Source organism: Pan troglodytes, chromosome Y (genome assembly GCF_028858775.2).
Source record: "Pan troglodytes isolate AG18354 chromosome Y, NHGRI_mPanTro3-v2.0_pri, whole genome shotgun sequence".
In the NCBI taxonomy this organism is placed as follows: Eukaryota; Metazoa; Chordata; class Mammalia; order Primates; family Hominidae; genus Pan; species Pan troglodytes.
The window spans coordinates 15,162,799-15,188,707 of NC_072422.2; the positions used below are offsets into that span (position 1 = coordinate 15,162,799).

Consider the following 25,909-nt stretch of genomic DNA (forward strand, 5'->3'; position numbering starts at 1 on the left):
CTGAGATTGTACTATGAAGATCCTAGCCTATCTGACACAAATTATAGATATTTAACATTAGCCAAAGTGCAGAGAAGGCACAAAAATAATAACCAAAGAGGAATTTTGGGTAGTCAGAGAAGAAATATAATGCAAATTTTTATGGACATGTGATGTCTGGGAAGAAGGAAACCATGGTGGAGAAAAAAGCAAAAAGTAGGCCAAGCGCAGTGGCTCATGCCTGTAATCCTGACACATCGCGAGGCCAAGGCAGTTGGAGCACCTTAGGTCAGGAGTTCGAGACCAGACTGCCCAACATGGAGAAACCCCATCTCTACTAAAAATACAAAATTATCCGGGTGTTGGGTGCATGCCTGTAATCCCAGATAGCTCAAGAGACTGAGGCAGGAGAATTGCCTGAAACCAGGAAGCAGGGGTTGCAGTGAGCCAAGATTGCTCTATTGCACTCCAGTCTGGGCAATGAGAGTGAAACACACTAAAAGAAAGGAAAAAAAGAAAAATAGTAAAACATAAGGAGCATAAGTTTTTCCTGCTCTTCTGAAATCCCAGAATCAGAGGTGTGGAGTTAAAGGAAAGTTTTGCCCATTTGTGATTTGATCTCTGAAACAGAACTTCACCATGTGGTGTTTGTGGCAACATAGGTCACCCATGGCACAGAAAAAGTAAAATGTAGATATGGCATTGTTAGGCAGAGAGAGGATGCTGAGAGAAGTCTCAGAGATGCCCTGATGTGGGGGGCCAAGGATAGGAATCTGGGAATCTGATGTGCTCACGTGTCTCCTGGAAGAGGGGACTCAGCACCGTGCTAGGAGGCATTCCCGGGTCTACCCTGACAAGAGATAAGGTAGTCATGGTGCTGAAGCCACTGCATAAACAGGCTAGTTGGTCATCTAATAGAAGGTTTATCTATTTATTTATTTTTCAAGTTTTTGAAAATAAAAGAAGAGCACAACTAATTCCTGAATTATCCAATACAACAAGTCACAAATTAATGCTGTCACTCAGAGAACAAGAATCTCAGAAATGAACCAGAAATCCTACAGCAAAGATCTGGGTGAAACCAGGGGCCCAAAGGTCCTGTCAGGAGTCCCCCATCTCTTTTCTACTTTTGCAAGGGCAAGTTTTCCAGTTGTGCCCCTCCACGCATTCTCATTTCCTACTTTGGGACTTATTAGTAGCACTCTGTAAGACAAAACTGTTCCCTGAAAAAAAAATTAAACAGTAGTGTTAGATACTAATTATTAGCCACTTAAAACCTCCACCATAAATTTGTTAGCATCAGAGCTTGTGAGGAAGATTAGGTTTATGAGACACAAGCAAAAACTTTCAGGTACTGGTACATCACAGTTGTTCTGTGTGTAAATTTGCAGCACTACCACAACATTAGATGTAATGTCCTTCCATCTATTTCAGTTCACTTGCTCTTCATACATAATTGGTACGGCTTTAAAAATACATACTTAAGGTGTGTGCACTGCTTTCAATAAAAAAACTAAAATGAAAAATATTCTGATCCAGAGTAAAAAATTGTATGTTTTGTGACTGATGCTATCTCCGCTGCCAACTGGCTCTGTAACCTCAGCCAAGTCATTTAATTTCTCTGGGCATTCATTTTCTCCAGAAAATGAGGAGACTGGTCTAAATCATTGCTGAGGTCTATTTTGAATTCTGAAGTCTTTCATTCATGGGAGTGCTAAAATAAGGACTGCTGAGATGATCATGGTTAGATTGGCATTAATCATGAAACAATGTTAATAATTGTACAACCATTTAGTGAGTCCAGGCCACTTTCCCGGCACAAAGTAAGTCACTTAATATACGTCATTTCTAATCATCTAAACAACCTCATGAGGAAATAGGAGTTCAGAGGGTTTGCAATTTGCTCTATAACTCATGTTTTCTCTGCTGTTTCCAAATTATATATGATAATACTTATTTTCCATCTTTTTACATTGTTTGATTTGAAGATAACAGCTTCCAGACATTGTGAAAATCTTATGCATCATCCAAGCTCCCCATTCTCGCTGAAGCTATTTTTATAGCATTGACACAAAGCAATATATGTCCTAACTCATGAAGAGCTCACATAGATCATTTATTTAGCACGTATTTTCAGAGCTAACATATTTTTCTAATCTCCTGTAGCTATCGCCTGTGTCCTTCCAACAAAACTATAAATGCTCTGAAGGAATGTCAAGAAATGCTTGTGAGGGGTGTGGCATCAGCAGGGCTGGAACTCAAGTGAAGAGAGTACTGCGTCTGCCATCAAAACCTCAGGAGGTCTCACTGTCAGGACCTCACCAGTGCTGGGTCAACTCAGCTCATTCCTGGCACTGGACAGCCTATGGCAGCTGGTGGATGTCTAGTTCACTGAGATGGTCTGAATGAAGTTCAGCAACCTTAGTTCTCAGCTGTGATCCCCACTGCCTTTCCTGCCCGCAGAGACCCTATGTAGTGCCTGGAAAATCAACCTGGTGAAAACAAAACTGAGGTCCAGAAGGCAGAGTAGAGGAAAGCCAGTGGACATGCCTTCCTTGGTAGCATATTATTGTAGTATAATGGGTCACCAAAGATCTGAAACAAAATCTTATTCCGTCATACCCCAGAGCTAAAAGCCCTAGTAATATAATGTTGTAAATGGAAAGATTTTTGAAGAAACTCCTTTATATTGTCTCAGCCCTTGGCTTATGTGGGTTAGTGCCATAGCAAAACATCACACACTTGGTGACACTTGGTAACATTATTAAAAAAAAAAAAGAAAGAAAGAAAAAGAAAACAGAAATTTATTATATCATAGTTCTGGAGGCTGGAAGTCCAAGTCAAAATGTCATCAGCTCTGATTTTTTTCTGAGACGTCTGTCCTTGGTGGGCAGATGGCAGCCCACCCTTTGTTTATGTGGTGTTATCTCTGTGCTCATGCATTCCTGGCACACCATTGTGTGTCAAAATGTCCTTCTCTTATAAGGACACCAGTGAGATTGGAATAAGGCCATAACCAACTGCCTTAATTTAACAAAATTACCTCTTTAAAGACCTTATCTCCAAATACAGTAATATTCTGATGTAACGGCATTAGGACTTTAATATAAATGGGTGGGGATCTTGGGAATTCAGCCCATAATACCATGGGTCTGGAAAATTGTAAGGTGTCACATAGGCAAATAGAGTCATAATGACCAGCACAATACCATGCATGTTAATACATAAGTATTGTTTATTTATGCTTCAAGATTCAATGCTGACAACATTTAGATAAGCAATACATTTTTGTTTATTCAATACAGTTGATTTAATGAATGAATAAATTTGTTTACTGTCATCAGTGGTCACCATCACACTAGGTGAATAGCAAAAATCAGGGGTTAGAGATGTGTCTGAGATACAAGATATTAATTACTCACATCTTTATTATTTAAAAATTAGTATTTTATTTAAGCAATGGAACTTAAACAATGTTACAAACAATTGAACTTAAGCAACATTATAAGTTAAGCAGATAAATCTTATTTAGCAAGATCTCTCTTTAATAAGTGGTATCGAATATTTTCTCTCACTTTTTCTCCTTTATTAGCTTTAATCATACCTAATTCATGTATGTTAACATGGATTGTATATTTATTACTATTAATTCCTACACAGACAACAAGAGCCACTTTTGGACCATCCCTCCACTTTCAGATTATCATAAAATACAACACATTGTATTTAGTTCAGATGCTGAAAAGTTTCTGCATTATGAATACTTATTTTAACTATTTATTGCAACCATTATGTGAATAATGGATTTTTCAATGTTTATTTATTCATTGTGGTTTTAGCATTACTCATATTCTCATCAACCTAAATATGTGGGCCTTTCCCCTTTGCTCCTCTGCTCCAGGATCCCCGGATTCCCTTTGTTCACATAGTAATAGAAGGAAATTGAAGAAAAAGAGAAAACACATTTTGTAGACGTTCTTGTTTTACACATTACAACTTCTGTTTTGCTTTTGGTCTGGACTATGTCTAATCAGATACTATTTTTCCATTTTGCTCTAAAAATAAAATCACCCATCACTCATAAATTACAACTAACAAAAATTATTGACTTCTTTTAACACGAAATTCAAATTGAATAATGTACACTTAGCTGCAGGCCAGCAACATATGAGGTCAAATGGTGTAAGCAAAGGTCTTCAAATGTGTTTTTTTGGAAAATTATGTATTCTTACTTATTAAATTTATCTTTACATTACCTTTTTACTTGAAATATTTGAGTAACATTATCATATATGATTAAGTATATTATTATATCAAATGTAATTTTTTTTTTGAAATGGAGGCTCATTCTGTCATCCAGGCTGGAGTGCAATGGAGTGATCTTGGCTCACTGCAAGCTCTGCCTCCCAGGATCACGCCATTCTTCTGCCTCAGCCTCCTGAGCAGCTGGGACTACACTTGCCCACCACCACATCTGGCTATTTTTTTGTGTGTTTTTAGTAGAGATGGGATTTCACTGTGTTAGCCCGGCTGGCCTCTATCTCCTGACCTCGTGATCCACCTACCTCAGCCTCCCAAAGTGCTAGGATTACAGGCGTGAGCCACCACCCTCGGCCTTATATCAAGTGTACTTTCTTCCTGAGTTTTTGTAATATTAACTCACGGTAGCACTTAGCATGTAGGGCTTGGGTCAAGTTTAAAAGGCTGCAAAAGATGTAGTAGACTCGAATAGTAATGATCTAATCACTTATTTTACAGATAAATAAACTGAAGGTCATATAGAAAAGGCAAAGTTGTAAACAGGAATTATTTTGAAGGAACTTTCATTTTTAGGTTCAGAAATTATTTGAGAAATGTGTTCTGAACAGGACCTTTGAAAACAGGTAGGTGTAATGGAAGGTAAACATGCATAAACCAAAAATGTTAGTAACTAGTTCAATAATGGTGAGTACTGGGGGACCAGTAGCAGGGTTTAAAGCAAATAGGAATTTCAGGTTTGTGTATTAGAAGATGGGGAGTCACCTGAAAAATGGCATAAAATTCAATATGACAATTACATAGTTTGTGACAATACTTGTTGACAAAATGAACTAATGATGAAAGAATGGAGCTAAAAACACCTGTGAGGAAATGAAAACCAAAAACAATTTTTGATCCATTTCTAAACTTACTTGGTTTTAGAGGAAGACTACAGTAATGCAAATGAAGACAATAAAGTGAGTCCATAGAATGGGGTAAAGAAAAATGCAAGAGGATTGTGTCATATATTCATATAAAAGATTCAAATTCTAATAACAGATTATTAAGCCGAAAATTAATCAGGCTAAACTTTTTAACAATAATAAAATATTATATATAAAGTGGGAAAACCATTATCAAAGTTGACAAAGAGCTTTAAGATGTAAAACATCTGCAATCTGGCATTTTTTGTGGGTATAACATAAATATTACACTAAGGGAACTTCATATTCATATTTCCTTGATAATTATTGCACAGAGTGGTGTAAAATTAATAAAACATGGTGGCCTGAAGAAACAAAGAACAACAAAACTAATGTGTCTTTAAAGAGGCCATGTAAAACGACTTTCAACTTTTGTACTTTCTGTAGATAGGCAGTCTCCTAGAGGGTCCTACATTTTAGAACTGAGAGCTGGTCTGCATGACAGCACATATTTGCAGTGCTGAAGGCTGTGAGAGTGGAGCGAAATCTCTTTACCTTCACATATCCTTCATGGCAAAGTCATTTGCCAACATAGAGAAACTCCCTTGTTTTCTTCCCAGTGGTGTTTCCAGTAAGAAAGAAGCTTAGTGTTTCCCAGTATGCATGTGCGTGTTGTTTGGATGCTAAGCACTCCACCTCAGAGAACCTTGAGATAGTGGGGAAGCTCAAAATCCAGTCATTGGAAGTAGGAAAACAACTCTGATGTACTGCCCCTTTTATTTTTGTTTTCCTTAATGGATGATGCCCCTAAGGTGTTTTCAACTCCAGTAATTGGGAACAGCAAAACAAAGCTACAAAATCAGCAGGACTAAGGATATGCCTAATCTAAGAACTATCTTAATTGTGGTTAGGGAGATAATTTCTTTGGAATTATTGACTTAGGTAAACTGCCAAATCTCATGACTGCTTCCAGGTCATGAGATTTGGTTTACCTGAGTAATACATTTGTTACCTTGCTACTTTATTTATTTATTTATTTATTTATTTATTTATTTTAGTAGAAGCTTTGATTTGTAGAAATTAGTGTCAAAATTCCAATAATTGTTTGACAATAACCCTGTAGTTGGTTGAATTTTCTAGAAAAAAAAAAAAAACTATGTTGAAACAATAACCCTGGTGACGTCACTGTAACCTTATTTGGATATATAAACTTTTCAAATATAATCAAGTTAAGATAAGGTCACACTAGATTAGGGTATGCCATAAACTCAACGTCTTGTAAGGAAAGAGAGATTTAGAGACACAGAGACACACACTGAGGGAAGACAGCCATGTGAAGACAGAGGTAGATGCTGAAGCGATATAACTGCAAACTGATGAATACCAAGGATTACCGGCAACAATCAGAAGCTGGGAAGGGCAAGGAAGAATTCTCCTCTAGAAATGTCAGAGGCCTGGCAACATATTGACTTCGGATTCTTAGTTTCCAGAATGCAGAAAAAAAAATTATGATTTTAAAGCCATTCAAAATGTGGTATTTTTTTATGGTAGCTCTAGGAATCTAATACATTCCCAGAACTATAATTTCCCCCTATTATAAATTATCTACTCATTGTTATCTTTTCAACATTTTCTCATTGCTAGTAAAAATATATAATTTCCAACTTTTGTATAGAAGGTGTTGCTATGTCTTTTAAAACTTCTTGTAAGCTAAGGGATTTCTGAACAGAGTACGTAAATTTAAAGGGAAAAACAAATTTACTCTTCTTAATGAAATCCATGTTGATTGGGTACAGAACAACATCCTCTTTCTCTCCTGAAATCTGGCCTGGGCCTCCTCCTGTAAGCATCTCAGATTAAATCATATGGCTTGTTACCCCACCATGAATTCTTAAGAGCGAAAATGATAATGGTGATGATAATGATGGTGATTACTAGAAACAGGATAATTCATATCTTAATTTTTGTTTGATTATAATTTACTAACATTCACTGGTATACATCCTGTATATTATACTTGTGCACACATAAACCCCTGTTAATAAACAGTATTATGTTTCCCTTTCCCTTGGTCCTACCTTGAGTTCCCTGGAAAACAAGCCTGAAATAAAAGAGCATGCGTGGAGTACTTTAGTGCGGTATATGAGATACAGAACAAGCAACTCATAGAAGGAAGGAGATTTACTATAGTGTTTTATCAAGTAGGCCAGTTTGAAAGGGAATTTGGGCAATTTTAGAGTTAATACTTTAGATAAAGAAACTCCTCTGTATACACAACAACCTCAATTAATAACCTTCAACCTTTGTCCCTGAAATAACACAGGTTCTCCATAGAGGTTACTACTTCTCTTGCAGCCCACCCAAGCAGAGGCCACTTACTCTCCCCACACTCCATATATTGGAAGGCCTGAGTGAGGTCGAGATTCTTCTTCCTCCCTTTCTAATATCATATTCTAGTACACTTCCCAAGTTTATGACTCATTCCCTTTGTTCTCACAATCCTCCTTTCCATTCCAATTCCTGCCAATGATTACAGTGACTTTAACATTCACACAAAGGCTCACTGAATAGTACCAGTTCCTGAAATTCCTAGTTTCCAAAGACCTTCTCTTACATTTTAGTTCAGCCATTTTATTTCACTGTTTGCTCTTAACTATGTTGTTTTCTGATATAGGGTCTCACTCTGTTGCCCAGGCTGGTGTGCAGTGTCATGATTATAGCTCTCTGCAGTCCTGAACACCTGGGTTCAAGTGGTCCTCCAACCTCAGCCTCCCAAGTGGCTGGAAAAACAGATGCACGCTACCATGCCAAGGGAAATTTTTATTTATATACTTATTGTAGAGATGGGTCTTGCTATGTTGCCCAGGCTACTCTCAGACTCCTGGCCTCAAGCAATCTTCCTGCCTTGACCTCTCAAAGTGCTGGAATGATAGGAATAAGCCAGCATACATGGTTCCCTTAACCATTTATTTTACTAATATTTTATAGTACCTTGCCTATTCATCTCACCTGTGGAAGCCCAAATGTGGAACACCTCACTCATCCCCTGTCCAAGCTGTTTCTGGGACAGCTGGCTGTCATGTTCGAGCTGCATTATGAGCACACTCATGTGTCAGTACAGCAGAGACAGCCTTTAGCTAATAGCCAGTCAAGAACTGATGTCCTTAACCCAACAGCCCATGAAGAACTAAATCCTGTGACCAGCCAGATGAACAAGCTTGGAAGCACATCTTTCCCCACATGTGTTTTAAAATGACTGAAATTCTAGCTAACACCTTGATTGCAATCTTGTGAGAAGCCTTGATCCAGACATACCCTGATAGCTATGTCCACTTTCCAGATGCAAAGAAACTGTGAAATAATTAATGGTGTTGTTTAAGCCACTAAGTTTCGCCATAATTTGTTACTCAGTGATAGATCACAAATAAACTAGCAATGCCCCCTTACCAAAGTCATCTCTCCTTCTGGCAGCTAAAGTCCATTCTAGAAACTAACGTTGTGTGATTGGGTAATTGGTAACTGAGAAGCAATATTGAAATCTCTTTAAAAAGTAGTCATAAAAAAATAGAAGTTGCGTAGCTGAAAGGAAGTCGCATATACCCCATTACACACTCTGTAAATGCATCTAAATTTCTGCTTTCCCCACAAAAGTATTGTTGGTGCCATGCCTACTTTAGGTTAGCTCTTAAGGATGTGGTGTTCTAGTCAAAGAGTACATTATGGGTAGAACTACTCTGATACATTCTTTTAGCTCTTTCTGCATTATCTGAGCAATTTGATGATACTTCTTTGTACTCCCATCTTTCCCTTGCTCATTTTAATGTAATAACGTTTTCATCATCTTACTCTCACCAGTAGGATGTATTGTATCTGAAACACTTCTTTGTCACATTTTTAATTTCTGCTATTGCTTACAAGTAATATGATAATGATACTAACAAAGGACAATTGAAGGGCCCAACCTTATGCAGGTAAGGGCTGTTCAGCAGCAGGTCACTATCATTATCGTTTGTTCCTCCTTACCCAAAGTCCATTGTTTCCATTTAGACAATTTACATATTTTGATTTCTCTCTTCGAGATAGATAGGCTCCACTTGCCTATCTCTTTCCTAGGGTTAGCTTGCACTGAATTTTGAGGGCTTCTCTGTGGAATTTCTCTTTTACATTGTATAGTTAAACCAATTTATATACCAGTCACTGGTCTTAGAGCCTAAGCATGGGATTGCATATATATGGCATGAGTTCAGTCAGTGACATCCATGAAACATTGGTATAGTGTAGGTATTAAGAGTACAGATGAATTACTTTGCCTCTCAGTGTCTCAGTTTACTGATAAATCAAATCCGGCTGATAATCATTTATACTTCATACAGAGATTGGGATGATTAAAAGAGTTAAAACCTGAGGCCATTTAGAACATTAATTGGCACATAGAAAGGCATGCGCGTTTGCTACATATACCAAATATAAACCCTCCAAAAATAGGAATATTAAATTTTATAAACAATTTCCAGATTTCTACATAGATTATCTTACCTGATTATGATAAAAATCATTGGGTAAGGAAGGGCACAGGTTATTTTAGTCATTTTACAAATGATCAAACAGAGGTTAAAAAATAAATAAATACCGATATTAACTCTCCTAAGTATTAGGGCTAAATTATGAATATAGATTTTTTCTGGAAACTTTTCTGAAGCTACTTCTGCCTGTGTCAGAGGACCCTAGAGGTACCAACCTATGAGCTTATTGATGGGGACTCAGTGGATTTTGATTTTTCTGCCCTTCCCACGACAAAGCCAGCAGTGTTTCCACTGCACAACATGGTGGGGTGCTGTGTGTTCACGTGTGAGTTCATGATGGTAATTCAATAAATTGTTAAAGTGAGTATGTGTGAAGGGAGAAAAAAATGCTATAAGATTTGGAGTCTCCTTTAGGCAATCATCATATTGTAGTTTGTCAAGCTTGGAATGATGTACTTCCATATCTTAGTGGGAGTTGTGTGGGGATGTTTTATTTCCAGTATCAAACAGCAACTTAGTAATTTGCGGCCAGTACTCAAGAAATCAACATGCTCAGGACAGCACTTCTCAGGCTTTTTTGAAAGTGTAGTCTTATGTTTTTATTAAGAGAAGGAAAATATCTAATCTCACCATTTGATAAAATACAATAAAACCCATAAAATAAAGAATAATATACATCTCATATTTTATGGCACTTGAATGGTGTTTCTGATTTTTAACATAATCTAACACATTGTACATTTTGTACAATGCAGTAACACAATTTTGTACAATACATTTTGTATAGTGCATTGTACACAAATGCAATAACACGAAGTGTTCACACTAATGGAAGCGAGTAAGCCATGTATTATTCAGTCTGTCTAGGGAATTCAGTCTGTTTGTTTTCACTAATGCTGAGTGAAACATTGCCCAGAGACATAGATATAACTGTTATAAAATATCAGAAAACTACAATTTTTAATATCCAAAGAACTTTTTAATGTCGGAATTTCATGTCTTCTATTCCATTTTTTTTTTTTCTTTTTTTTAACGGAAACACATTGTCAAAAGAGAGCTGTCAGGTCCTAGTGTTTTATCTATAGCAATGTTGAAAGCTCCACTTGCCTATCAGGTCTTACTGTTTTATCTGTAGCATTGGTGAAAGCCCCACCTGCTTACTTCAGGCTTGTGAGGGTTCTTTCCTTTGGGGGTGGTGGCTGGCGCCAGAAGAAGAAGAAATATCATGCCCTCTGAGAGTAGAGAGCAGCTGGTGTAGTTGTCCTGGTGTTTGTGGGATATAATAGGCATAAAGGCATATTTGGAACAGCTTGGAGAAATAACATAATGCTTCTTACATTTATCTTTATAATCCACTTTCCTAGCACATATTATCCTGCCATTCATAATATATTTAGAAAATGCAGATTAAAAAATGCTCTGTTACCACAGGGGCTGAGATAATGGAAAGCATGTCCTAGTTAGTTAAAGTAACTTTTTTTTAATCAAATGAAAAATAAATACACAGAGAAATTTGTTCAATTCCTTTTTCTTTGAACAATGAAAGACCTTTTTGTAAGAATTAGCCAGGGTAGGTACGTCTGGAAAGCAGTCAACACAAAGTTTCTATTTGAGAGAAAACTAACATTATTGCCAAAAAAATAAAAAATCCACCCGTAGTATGATCAAAATTTGTCAAGCCAGGTGTGTTACAGAAAGGAATTTGCTAATAGAAATTTGCATTAGATGGTATTTCCACTATTTCAAACTATTTATTTTTGATGGCATCTTCCTTCATTTGGGCAGAAGTTTTATAGCATGTATTTAGTGAAGAGCTACAGAACCTTAATAAAATGCAGTAAGTAAAGCATCAGCATGGCAAAACTAGGGTCATTATTCTGATTTTAAAAATACTTTCTTACAAAAATCAGGTCTTGGGCAGTTTTTGCAAGTCACAGAAATTATTCCTTAGTGTTTGGTTGTCTGCTGTTTTGTACTCTCCTGTTTCCCATTATTTCTTATTATTTTTCCTGAAACGTTTTGGTGTCTATTGTCCACCGTCTCAATGATCATTAGCATTGTGACTCTCATAGGGTATTCACACCTGCTTTATTCATTTATTAAGTGGTTAATTCAGGAGGCACCACCATGGCCCACAGATGTGGGACGATACTGGAAATATAAAGATGTCCATTTGACACAACAGAGTGAACTTTTCCTCCAAAAACATATGAATGCTGCATAAATGAAAACAATTAAATATTAATAGTGGAACTCAAAAAAATCACGTGTGGGATATGAAGTAGGATCGCAAAGCTCTAGTAAGCTAGAGCTGAAGCCACGGTGGGCTTACTGTTTTCCAACACAGATTTACACTTTGCAGGGTGAGATCATGGGTTCTGGTTCCCAACTAAGGGTGCAAGAGGAGGTTCTCATATCTTGAAGGGCACAGAACCTCCATAAAACTCAGGAACTATGAGACATGATCTGATTTACCTCTTGGAGTATGGCATTGGCAGCAATCCTTCTGCATATCTCTTGGGGGTGGTAGGGGAGAGATTGGCCTGTAAGCAATTGAAACGCAAGCCTACCCACATGCAATTCAGTTAGAATTTTTACTTTATGGATGGGCATCTACTGCAGTGAGTAAATTTTGCTGCCTCTCAGAGGTACAACGGAAATGCATGTGTGCACTATCATCCAAAATGCAGGGTGCTCCCAGAAAAGACAGTGCCTACTAGAAATAATCGTAGCATCAGAAATCACTGAAAGTTACCATAATGAAGTAAACATCCATGAAAGAGTCAATAGATGCACTAAAGATAAGGCAATTTGAATTATTTAATAATATTTGATAATGTGTATATATATACACACACATATACAGATATGTATATGTGTATACACACACACACACACACACACACACATATGTGTATATATATACACATATAACATGGATTCTCATTCTGTTGCCCAGGCTGGAGTGCAGTGGTGTGATCTCGACTCTCTTTAAACTCCACTGTGGGGACCAAGCAATTCTTTGCCTCAGCCTCCCAAGCAGCTGGGGTTACAGGCACTGACCAAAACACCCAGCTAATTTTTGGATTTTTAGAGGAGACATGGTTTCACCATATTGGCCAGGCTGTTTTGGAACTCCTATCCTGATGATCCACTCACCTCAGCCTCCAAAAGTGCTGTGATTACTGGCAAGACCAACCGTGCACAGCCTCCAGCCTGATATTTAAAGTGCTGCCCACCACAACTGTTTTTGTCCTGCTTTCTCTATTGGTAGTATGAAAATTAATTTGATATCTTAACCGGTTATACAAGCCTCAGATTGACTCAAACTAAATGCCAGAGCTTTGGGAGCAGAAAATGGTACATACTCATCTAGAAATCTGGGAGTAATTTCAGCAAACATGTATTTTTTAATATGATTGGTTCTGGCCTCTGTGACCATATAATTCGGAGGAATGTGATGCAAACCAGCCAAGAGCAGCAGGGTGACTGACTGCAGGAAACCGTGGCTCAGTTGCACAACAGTGGTACCTGAATATAACCTTTTCTACAGGCTGGTGAAAGTGAGGCAGAAACTAGTAATACACTTCCTGTGTGTGTATTACTAAAGTTAAATGCCAATTTTGTGTGTGTGTGACTGCTATTTGAAGAAGCTGGAAGGGAAGTGGAGCATTGAGTGGGACTTCCAAGGTGGGCTGCTGAGGAAAGCACTGCAGGTGTGAAGGCGTGAAGAAGGGCACTGGGGCACACTGATAGAACTGACAGCTGATAGACAGGAGAAGATTATGAAGAAAGCTAAGCTGGCAAAGCTTGGATCTGGTAGGGGATATCTTTTGAAGGTTCTTTAACACAAGAGGAATAGGGTGAGATCAGTCTTGTAATCAGGCTCACCTGAGCACACGTATGTTAGCACTACGTTGGTTATCTGCTTCCGTGCTCCAAAAGTGATCCAGATAAAATGCATACATCGAGTTTTGTCCTCTTGCTGTAGCTGGAAACTTAGAATACTTCCTTCGGCATGAACATAGAAAAAAAAAAACCTGAACCCTCTCAAGGGAAAAGTTTCCATTGATAGCTTGAACCTAGCTGGATGTATGAGAGACCATATGGAGCAACTCCTGTACCACTGGGTCCCACACTTTCTTCAAGCTGTGGAGCATGATCTATGGTTCTTTTGCCTAGTGAGGCTCTGCAGCAGATTTCCACCACTCCAGCTGCGCACTCACCACCTGCTTTGTTCTCCAACCGTCTTCTATTGTATTTTCCATAAAATATTTACAGATGGCAAAATCGACCCTTATGTTAGGACATTAGACTTTCAAAAGCTTAGCTTACCAGAATGTTTTTACATTGATTCCCATTGGGTGGGGCCAAGAAGAGAAATGTTTTGATGTAATTTTTCAAAAACCCTTTCCCTATATGACAGCCAGCTCCCCTCACCCAGCATGTACTTTGATATCCCCATCATTTCCCAGTTGAGGGTCTCATTCACACTCAGTGTAGGCTTTGGTTATCCTCTGTAGAATCAGATAGTCACCAACCACACAGCATATGAACTTCATCCATGAAAGATCACAATTTGCTTCATCAAGTCTGATCATTGGAACAAGTATTTGGGAATCAAAAAAATTCCTTGAGATAAGTAAACAATGTTCAGTGATAGAGAAGAAACTAAATAAATACATAGCTAAATCAATTGAGAGCTATAATGTTACTTGTGTCTTGTGTTAAAAAGGAATGGTTTAACTTCAACTAGGAGGCTTCCCCAAGTTTGAAGAAAGTAACACAAATATTACCTAGTGCATTAGTGGAATTGTAATTTTGTATCCTCCACACAGCACATTGTAACTGTGATATCAGATGCACATTTGTCTGTTCTCCAGGTTCAGTAGTTGGCCTTTTTCTTAAAACTGAACTCTGTTTATGGAAATGATTTCCATTCCTGGGTAGCCCAAATTCAGCTGGATGTATGACAAACTGTATGAAGCAACTCTTGTACCACTGGGGACCTACCCTTCTCCTGGGACCGTGGAACATGATCTATGGGGGTAGAGGTGCCCTCATGGCACACAAATGATGAGTAATTACTACTAAGAGTAATTCTAATGAAACATAGGATAACAATACGGAAGGTTAAGTCATTTTGAAGAGAATGAAGAAGTAAACTAAGTAACAATGCGTTGCAAATACATTAGATTTTAGTCTTCTATATCTAACATTTTTGCTTTAGGAAATTATTTCCTTGAACCAAGAATGCAATGCTAGTTGCATAAAAACTTGTAGATATAAAAAGTAGTAATCCATTTCCCCAGGAAAAAAAAAATTCATGTATAAATTGTAGCGTAGACAAGTTTCTTATTTTAATTATAATTCTTCTTGGTTATCTCATTTCTTAGCTCTGTAACCTACATATGTAAATCAAAGAAACGTTTTTAGACAAATACTACAATTTAGAAATGCAAAGTGCCATTATGGAGAAAACATGTTCTTCCATGAGCGGATGTGTCCCTTCCCCCACCAACTAATAAAGCAGGACAATACACTCATTTGAAATTTATTAGTAGATGATACCGTGGTGCAAACCCTAATTCTTTTTTATCCGCATGTCGATTTTGTGTATACCTGTGAGTTGATTAGAATGCAGCAGCAACCGCTAACAATCCACAGCAAGATGAGCTAGTCCTGGGCTTTCGATGAAGATTCACTGTGTCTGTGTGCATCAACTGAGCCGACATATCCTCGTTCACAGAAACCCTTCAAACCGCATCCTCAAAGGCTGCTGCCACACTTGTGGCATCTTTTGCACTTGTTTCAAAATAAAAATAGTGGTCGTCGTCCCTGCACAAGCTTGGGCTTCTTCTGAAGACATCTGCTGTTATCTCATGTCAGTCTTGTTACCCAGAATCACAAAAGGGAAGCTCTCGTGTTCTTCCACATTTGCATAATATATGAATTCTTTTTTCCAGTTACTAAAGTTCTGGAAGCTTTGAGAATCATCGGTACTAAAAGTAAGCAGGCCGCAGACAGAATATCTGTAAAATGATGTCCTCAGGCTTCAGAATCACTCCTGACCTGCCACGCCCCAAATCTGAGTGGCACCAAAATGTTTATCCACATCCAAATCTTATTTAAAAATTCCACACCTATTGTCTTAAAGAGCTGGATATCAAAATTATTAGTTACATATCTGTTTATAAGTGAACTCCTCCCAACTCCACCATCTCCAAGGATAATTACTTTAATAAGTGATGAATTTCCTGCCATCGTTAATCTCAAGAGCTTCAAGAAACTCTGTAAAATGTAAATGCACCATTGTATTTCTTTTTACCTACCTATTCTTCTACATGATTCTATGGATATCAGCATTTAGCTGAAGTAAAATGTATAGCCCCGGGGAATACCAAATAATAAGACTTTTGTTTACAAGACTGAGCATTTAGCCATGTGCAGGCTACCATACTAGCAATATTATCTAAAACAGCTGGAAAGGGCTCATTCTTCTTCTTTCTCAGGTCACAGTTGACTGTGAAGCTAACACTAAAGCCTAAGTCTGACCCCAAAGCTCTTGCTCTGAACTGTTACTCTATGATAAGTCCCTCTCCGCTGATGGTAAGCCCCACCACAGTTGGTTAAAGATGGGTAAGAGATCAAAGTCTGCATGTTTCTGATACAGCAATATTTATACGTTGAAGAGCATGTTCATGACCAATGTGAGGGGCGTTAGAGTTTAGAGAGCTGGAAACTTTATCACTATATCAAGGCCAAAAATAAAAGCCTGGTTCGGAAGAAGCACACCACCACGTTAGATAAATGCTGTCACAGGCTGGGTAAAGTGGCTCATGTTTGTAATCCCAACAGTTTGGGAGGCAGAAGGGGGCAGATCACTTGAGGTCGGGAGTCCAAGACCAACCTGACCAATATGGTGAGAAACCCCATCTCTACTAAAAATACACAGAAACACAAAAGTTAGCTGGGCATGGTGGCGGGTGCCGGTAATCTCAGCTACTTAGAAGGCTAAGGCAGGAGAATTGCTTGAACCCAGGAGGCAGAGGTCACAGTGAGCCGAGATTGCACCACTGCACTCCAGCAAGGTGACAGAGCAAGACTCCATCTCAGAAGAAAAAGAAAAGACTGTCTACAGCTTATGGAAATGTAAACTTTAGATCCCAATAGACTGAGAATGTTCATGGTTTACACAGATTGGAAGACGCATCCATATTCCGGAAGCGCACTTTCTGTATATTTACAGACAATTATACTCCTTTATCAGGAAGGAGGAGGCCAGATTTTATTTAAATGGTTAACTTATGTCCATCGGAAAGAGATAAAAGCATGAGCATGCTCCTGTGCAAAAGGCTAGTCCATAATTTATAAATCTGGGTTGTTACATTTATATCTAGAAAATAGAAGGTTCAGGGGTTCTCAGTCAGAGAATAGAATTCAATATGCAAGAAAACAGCAGTTTATTGTTTGCACGGCTCTGAAGGTTGTCTTTTAAATGAAAGAGAAAAGTGAAGATTGGCAAAGACAGGAAGCCTGCATACAGCCCATGAGCCCAAATCCACCCCAAGAAAGCCATCAAGCTTATGTACAGCCAGGAAGCTCCTATTCCCCTCCAAGTTAATGAAGTTTGTAATTTTAAAAGCCAGATATTTAGCATGAGAAAGTTACTAAAAATGCCAGAAATATAGCTAAGATTATATAATCAAGAATCTCACTGCCTCTTCAATAAAACGTTCTTTTTCGGCTAATTGAGGTCATCAAATTACTATTCATGCCAGGAGGGAAGGGCTATAAATCAGACCTTCTGCCTACGTATTACCTGAACGAACTTTTGCTGTTAAGGTTAAAAGCTCTCAAGTATAAACCTGGAGATCTCTTTTTCTGTTGTTTTTGAAAGTTACGAGTGTTTGGGTTGTTTGAACCATGTCACTTGTATATGAAGAAGGTCTGATTTTATGAAAGTTAGGGTTTACTTAGCATTATGACAAGTGGAAGCCAGAGTTTACACAGGCAGGGGGCATGCTCATATCTGGGTCAAGTAGTCAGTGATTATGTAGCAAAAAATAAATTTTGACCTCTTATTTCTGTAGTAAATGTACAAGTCTCTGGTGGAAAAACTGTTGTTACATATATATGAGCTCTGGTTGTAGACCTGTATGCTCTTCTGTGAATTTTTTAGTTGCCATGGTTGTAAGATCATTGCTGCATAAAGCCTGTGTCCTACTGCATTGAAAGTAAATGAGTGTGCCCTGGCCCAAAAGAGCAAGATAAATGAGCTTGCCTTTTTGATATTTTGATTTATGTTTGTAATTCTGTGTTTGTGTTTGAGGTTTTTCAGTGTAACTGATTATACCTTTTCCATAGTGAGTACCATTCCTGTTTTCTGGCACCCTTCGTTCTCATTGTTAAATGTGAATTTTTGGTTCTATTAAGTCTTTGCCTAATGAAAATGTTCTTATTTGTGACGAAAATGACTGGTAGGTACAAACGCCACACTTTTTCTTCCATGAATATAGCATTTATCCATGTGATTTATAACCCCTAGGCTGTCTACATTGAAAGCAGTGTGTAAAGTTAGCTGTAAGAATTCTTCTTTACATTGCATACATACATAAGTACACACACACATATATGTATACATAAATATAATATAAGAACACTAACCTACTTTGATTTGTGTATTGACATAAATTTTCAGACTGGGTGGAAAAGTGGGGCCCTGTCTCAAAAAAAATACATTATATATATTTATATATGTGTGTGTGTGTGTATATATATATATATATATATATATATATATATATATGTTGGAAAGGGATAAATGTCTCAAAAGCTTTCATCTATCTGAGAGAAAAAAAAGGCCAGCATTCATACAAATTTAAATTTAGCATCTCAGTTCCAAAAACTAGAATTGAGAAGATAGCTCCTAAGCTTTCTTATTCATATGCAATAATTTTAAAAATGCAAGTGTGTGTGTGTGTGTGTGTGTGTCTGTCTGTTTATTCACAATCAAGAAGCTCACATGAGTGAGCATGTAGGATTAACTCAGAACTTATCAGAAAGTTCTAGATCTAGGTCACAGAAAGAAAAATTTCAGTTTGTATACAGCCAGTAAGCTTGTGTTGATTTTCAGTGATGGCCAAAGACGGCGGATATAAAGGTAAAAAGAGTGTGTTTCTGTTCAAGCAGTTTCCAATGTTCATTTAAGAGGGATACACAGTTTTATAATCAAACAAGTGGCCAGTGTTTCTGTAACACACGGGTTACCTTACATGCAAACTAAACAAGGCATGAGAGTACTCTTGCAGACATTGGAAATATTCTGCCTAACTGTATACAATTGGGAAACTTTGATTTATATCAAAGTTAGAGCAAAGCTAGGTTTGATTTACCTGACACTATGCACTGTTAAAGAAGAATAATCATAATCATAATCATAATTGTAATAAAACCGAACAACCAGGATTCATGCAACCTGAAGGCTTATGGTAATACCCATGCATGTGTAGCACAGAATTTATATAGTGAGGAAGAACACATCCGTGTCCAATAAAGAAGAAGAAGACCTATATTGATATAAATATAAGCTTTTATCCACTTACAGAGAAGTCAGGAGTGTTACAGAAGAGACTCCATTGTCTTTGTAAAATGAGCACAGAACGCTCTATTTCTTGGCAAGATATTCTATAAAATTGAACCAATTATCATCAATATTAGTTTGAAGCAAACAGAAAACCTAAGAACAAGAGAAGATATTTCCCAGCTGCACCAGCGAAGGTCTAAAATTCAGCATCTGCAGGAAACTTTAACACATCAACAAGAAAAACACAAATAGCTATTGAAAGTACTCAAAGACATGAACAGGCCTTTCTCTAAACAAGACATATAAGTGGCCAGTAAGTATATGATAACAATATTCATCATCATTAATTTTTTCATGAATGCAAATCAAAACCACAATAAGACACCATCTCACACCAGTCAGAATGGCTGTTATTTAAGAGTCAAAAAATTAAATAAAAAAAAAAGACAGGTGCTCATGAAGCTGCAGAGGATAGAAAATGCTTCCCCACTGTTGATGAGAATGCGTAAGAGTTCAGCCACTTAGGAAAGCAGGCTGAAGATTTCTCAAATGACTTAAAATGAAGCTAATATTCCACACAGAAATTCTATCACTAGGTATGTGTCCAGAAATGAAAAGCACATTATCCCAACAAAAAGACACATGCTTTCATATCTTTAATGCAGCACTACACAAATTTGCAAAATCATGGAGTCAACCTAGGTGGACTGCACACAGAAAACTAGTATTCAGTTCATCAGTGGTAGATGGGATTTAAAAATGTACCTATACACGAAGGAATACTATGCAGCAATAAAACAGAATGAAATGATGACATATACAGCAATACGGATGCAGACAGAGGCCATATTTATTGCAAGAACAGAAAAAAATATCACGTTTTCACTTATAAGCAGAAGATGAGCATTGAAAATACATGCACGTACATATGGAAGCAGCAGACGCTGTGGAAATACAGAGAATAAAAAAATGAAGTGGGCTAAAAAGCTACCTATTGGATACCATGCTCACTAGCTGGGTGTTGAAATTCACACTGCATAACCCAGCATCATGCAATATTTCCATGTAGCCAACAAGGACGTGTGATACTGGTATTCAAAATAAAATAAAAATTTAAAGAAGAAACCAAAAAATGAGTGTAGACATGCCTCATTCAAATGTAAATTAAAATGGGCTGGAAAATCTTTATGTGAAATGCACACCCATACACAAGAAAAAGACTGGTTTACATAGTGAGCACGTTGTTTCTTTGGTCAAGAAAAGGAGATTTTGTGTGTATGTGTGTGTATGTGGTTACTTTTCTTTATATATATGTTCAAATAGGTGTGTGTGTGTGTGTACATATACATGTATACATGATTAAATATATATATATATATATAGACACACATATATATTCAAACAAGAAAAAATAAAAATTGGTACACCTCAGAAATTTATTTTTATCCAACATTAAAGGTCATCCCCTATTAATACAGCCAAGAAACCCATCAAGATATGTAAAGTTATTAACTCAAAAGGATCCCCTTATCAGCTAAACTTCTAAACAGTGTTACTGTAGTTGGATAATTACATCCATGGGCAAAGAGGGAGGATTTGGGAATTTTCATACCAGACCACAACGCATTCATACCGAGAAAAGAAAATTAGCACACATGGTGCAGCTGAGAGTTTGCATTTTAAACTCAAGAACAAAAAAGTAATAATGTGTATTGTCAACTCATATGTATATTCAATAATATATGTGCTCACATTGGCAGCAAACTCAGTGTAATGATAAGGGGAAAAATAAGGTTTGTAAGTCTCTGGTTCCATTAAATTCTAGGTGAGAATGAGGACAGGGTTGATCACATACATTTTCTTACAGTGCAACAGCACATATTTTATAAATCCTAGATGCTTTCTTCTCACAAAAACCAGGAGAAGGTAAAGTTTATACATGCAGGTTTCAAGGTATAAAAAATACCTAGGTAGTATACTGCCAACTAATTTCTATACATGTGCAATAGAGGTGTGCCGACGATAAGAATATGCATTAGTCTTCAGGAAAACTGCACAACATATGCACTCCTCACAAATGTGTTCACACTAAGTAGCCTTTAAGGTTTATACAACTTGAAATTGTATATACATATGTAAGAAACTAAGAAGAATTTATAAAGCCTAAAAGGTCACAACCGTATTACAGTAATAATACGTATAAGATGAACGCAGTAACCACATCTCCATCCACATTCCAGGGAGACATGTGCCATAGTTACACAGCTGACTATTTCATAACTTTGTCTAATAATAATGGCTGTCAGGCTGTATTCTGTCAGAAAACTATATTCATAACAAAAGATTGAGGAGCACAGATATTACACAACTAGAAAATTTACATCCATCATAAGAAAAGAACAGTATCGAGATTTATAGGTTGATAAACCCATGTATAATTTCAACATGAAGTAAAGAGTTGAGGAGAGGCAAGGAGAAGGAATAGGAAATGGAAAACTTCACCAATCCGCTCCCACTCGTAGAAGAATCAATATGAACAAATATTCACACTTGAAAATATGTGTTCATACGTAAGACTGAAACCAGGTGGGTGATAGGAGTACTGGGTGGTAGCACAATAATAAGAAAAGACATAATTTAAAAGCGTAGTAATGGGAGTTTTATACTAGTCTCGTCATCCTTCTACTAACCTGTTAGCAAAGTGCAGAGAGAGAAAATGGCTGATTAAAGGAGAGGATGATGACAAGCAAACTTTCCTTGAATGCTAACATTGGCATGCCACAGAGCACTGAGAAAGCTCTCAGGGACCAGGCCTCCAGACTGGTACCTCTACTGAAAGATGCCAGACCCACCCTGGCACGACAATGATGAAAAATGCAAAATCCCAGAAGCTAAAATATATTTAACAAACATTAAAATAGAAAACAGCATCAACATCAAAATTAATCAGGCACAAAAAAACATGCTGGGAACTAAAAGACCAGTTATTTCAAAATATAGGGTCTCAGAAGAAAACAGCAGTAAAAAAGGAAAAAAGAGAGCTTGCGGGATTTATGAAACAGCATGAAGACAGTAATGTTACTCATCACAAGAGTAAAACAAGAAAAAAAAATAAAGGTAGAAACAACAATTTTTAAATGACAGCAGCTTTCCAAACTGGCATAAAAATGTAAATATTTAGACATACAAAGAGACTCTTCCAATCAGATTGATTTGTACAAAATGACACTAAAATAGTTTGAGGTGAAACTTTCAAACGTTTTTAAAAAGACAAAAACACACAAGAGCCAGTCCTGAAAGCAGAAGTGCGCGCGCGCGTGCGCGCGCGCGCACACACACACACACACACACACACACACACACACACAGAATAAAATCACCTACAAGAGAGTTCTCAACAGCTAGCAGATTTGTCAGTAGAGACACTGCAATTAAGGGGAGTGAGATAACATTTACTTATTAATAATAATATGAAGGAAAAAATCCTGCCTACTAAGAGTAATGCACCCAGGAAAACTTTTCTCCAAAATAAAGGAAAGATGAAGTTTTCCAAATAAGCAAAATCTGAGGAAGTTTATTGCCATAAGACCTATCTTATAAGCCATGATAAGAGCGGTGTTCATGCTGGAAGAGAAAAACACTAATTAGTACATGAAAACGTAAGAAAGGATAAAGCTCACTGGTAAAAGTACTCAGTAAAATAAAGAACACTTTGATACTGTAATGGAGGTGAGTTAATAACGTGCATCTTTAATGTGAAGGTGGAGAGATAAAATGATTGCAAATAATAATGGCTGCTTTAATTTGACAAGGAATACAAATCACAAAATTATACATTTTGAAATAAATAAATATATCTGTATAAATGTGTGTACATATATATAGTGTGTATGTGTATATGTAATATCTATTATATAATATATGGGTATATACACATACTTTTCTCTTTGCTTAAATATATTATACATTATGTATATGTTATATACTATACATTATATATTATGTATATGTTATATATTATGTATGTTATATTTATACAGTATAAATTATATATAATATACATGTTATATATTATATATGCATATATACTATATATAAAATATATACACACATTCATACCTATATCTTTATTTTATTTACATGTTATACATAGTATTCATAGGCACACATATACTGTATATAATATAGTATATGCACACATATATACTATATGAAATATATAGTATGTGTATATATAATATATAATGTATGTACACATATATAATATATACAAATGATATGTACACACAAATATTTTGTATATTTAATATAACTATATACAAGTGTATATAATATAACTATATATATAGTTGAGAATAACTCCCTCTCTCTCTGTACATATAAGTATATGTATGTATGCATATATATGTATATGTATGTATATATGTATATGTATATATGTACATATATGTGTATATATATGTACAGAGAGAGAGATATGTATATGTGTGTGTGTGTGTGTGTGTGTGTGTGTGTGTGTGTGTGTGTGTATACACAGAGAGAGAGAGAGAGTTGAGAATTGATCCAGAGCATACAGTTCAGAATTGGTGCATGCAATCAATTTCAACGATGTTATTATCAACTTACAACCACCGTATATTGCCTCAGATATTTTTACATGAGTTTCGACTACACAGAAAATCTAAAAGGTTCAGCAAATACCACTACAGGAAAGCATCAAACACACAGACTCAAAGTTAAATAAGAGAGGAAGAAAAGGAAACAAAGAAATGATCAGAAAGCTCAAGGCACAATTCACAAAGTGGCACTATTAAGTCTTCATCAAGCAATAATTACCTTCAGTGGAAGCTGATGGTAAAATTACACAATAACGAGGCCTGGGGAGGCTGAGTAAGTAAAAGTATTTTAAAATCTGTGTTCTCAGAGACTAGGAATGCAACTTATTGTTAGCCCTTTGCTTAAAACTATTGACAGAGTTAAACAACCTACAGAATAACAGACAATTTTGCAAACTATGCATCTGACCAACTTCTAATATTCAGCATCTATAAAGAACTTGAAAAGTGTACAAAAACTAACAAACGAATGAACAACCTCATTAAGAGCTGGGCAAAGGACATGAACAGACACCTCTCAAAAGAAGTCATACATGTGGCCCACAAACCTGAAAACAAAGCTCAGCGTCATGGATCGTCAAAGAAATGTCAATCAAAACCACAGTGAGGTACCATTTCACACCTGTCCAATTGGCTATTATTAAAAAAGTCAAAAAATGACAGATGCTGGTGAGTTTGTGGGGAACAAAAGAAATGATTTTACACTGTTGGTGGGAGTGTAAACTAGTACAAAGAGAGTGTGGTGAGTCCACAGAGACCGAGACAAAGAAATACCATTCAACTCAGCAATTCGATTACTGAATGTATCTTGAAAAGAATAGAAAGTGTTATTTTTATAAAGACACTTGCACGTGTATGTCCAGTACAGCACTATTCACAAGGACAAAGATGTAGAATCAATCTAAATGGCCATTTAGATTGGCATGATAGCCTGGATAAAGAAAATGTGGTACATATATGCCGTGGAACACTCTGCAGCCATAAAAACGTATCAGATTATGTCCTTTTTAGGCACATGGTTGGAACAAAAGGCCATTATACTTGGCAAAGTAACATAGGAAAGGAAAAGCAAATACCTCATCTTCTCAATTATAACTGGAAGCAAAATAATGAGAAGACTTGGACACATGAAAGGGAAGAATGCATACAGGGGTCTACCAGAGGGTGGAGGATGGAAGGAAAGATAAAAAACAGGAACAGTAACTAATGGTTACTGGCCTTACAACCTGTGTGGTGAAATAGTCTGTAACAGCAACCCCCCATGACACACCTTGACCTGTGTAACAAACGTGCACATCCCACACATTTACCCCTGAACTTAATAAATATCAAGTGTATTTAGTTAACGTTTATATTTAAAGACTGTATTCAGACTCAACTTCTGTGGCCTCCAGATATTTACTTCACCTATAAAAAACAAAACAAAAAAAAGGCTTAAAGTAAAGCAGCAGAAGAAGACATTTGTGCAAACATAGACCAAAAAAAGGCAGATGTAGCTTTATGTAGAGCAGACAAAATAGAGTTCAGGTGAAAAACGGCAACAGGAGACAAAGAAGGATATTATATAATGAAAAAAGAGTCTACATACCAAGATAATATGACTATTATAAATATATATTCACCAAATATTGAAACATGTAAATAAATAGAGCGAACATTGATAGATCTCAAGGGAGAAATAGACCACAATTCAATATTAGTAGAGGATTTCAACGCCCCATCATCAGTGAAGCACAAATTAAGCAGGCAAATCATCCAACTAAAACTACTCTTCAGCCCAAATGAACCTAGCAGTCATGTATAGAATATTGCATCCATCAGTTGTAGAAGCCCCGTGTTTTCTCAACTGCACGTGTCATCTTCCTTAAAATAAATTCTATTCCAACACCAGAAGGAAGTCTAAGGACATCTTAAAAATAGAAATCGTAATAAATATGTTTCCTCAACACAATCACAACTACATAAAAATTAAACAAATTAAACAATCAGTGGGTCAATAAGACAGTCATATGGAAATAGTTTGAATACATAAACACCTATATC

General features: G+C 36.8%; 2 pseudogenes; one reads left to right on the forward strand and one right to left on the reverse strand.

Moving 5' to 3' along the window:
* The window catches only part of LOC736791 (RNA-binding motif protein, Y chromosome, family 1 member F/J-like), a 366,893-nt pseudogene that overhangs the window by 123,180 nt on the left and 217,804 nt on the right, over positions 1-25,909 (forward strand).
* LOC107971270 (ras-related protein Rab-9A-like) lies at positions 15,298-15,946 on the reverse strand (annotated as a pseudogene).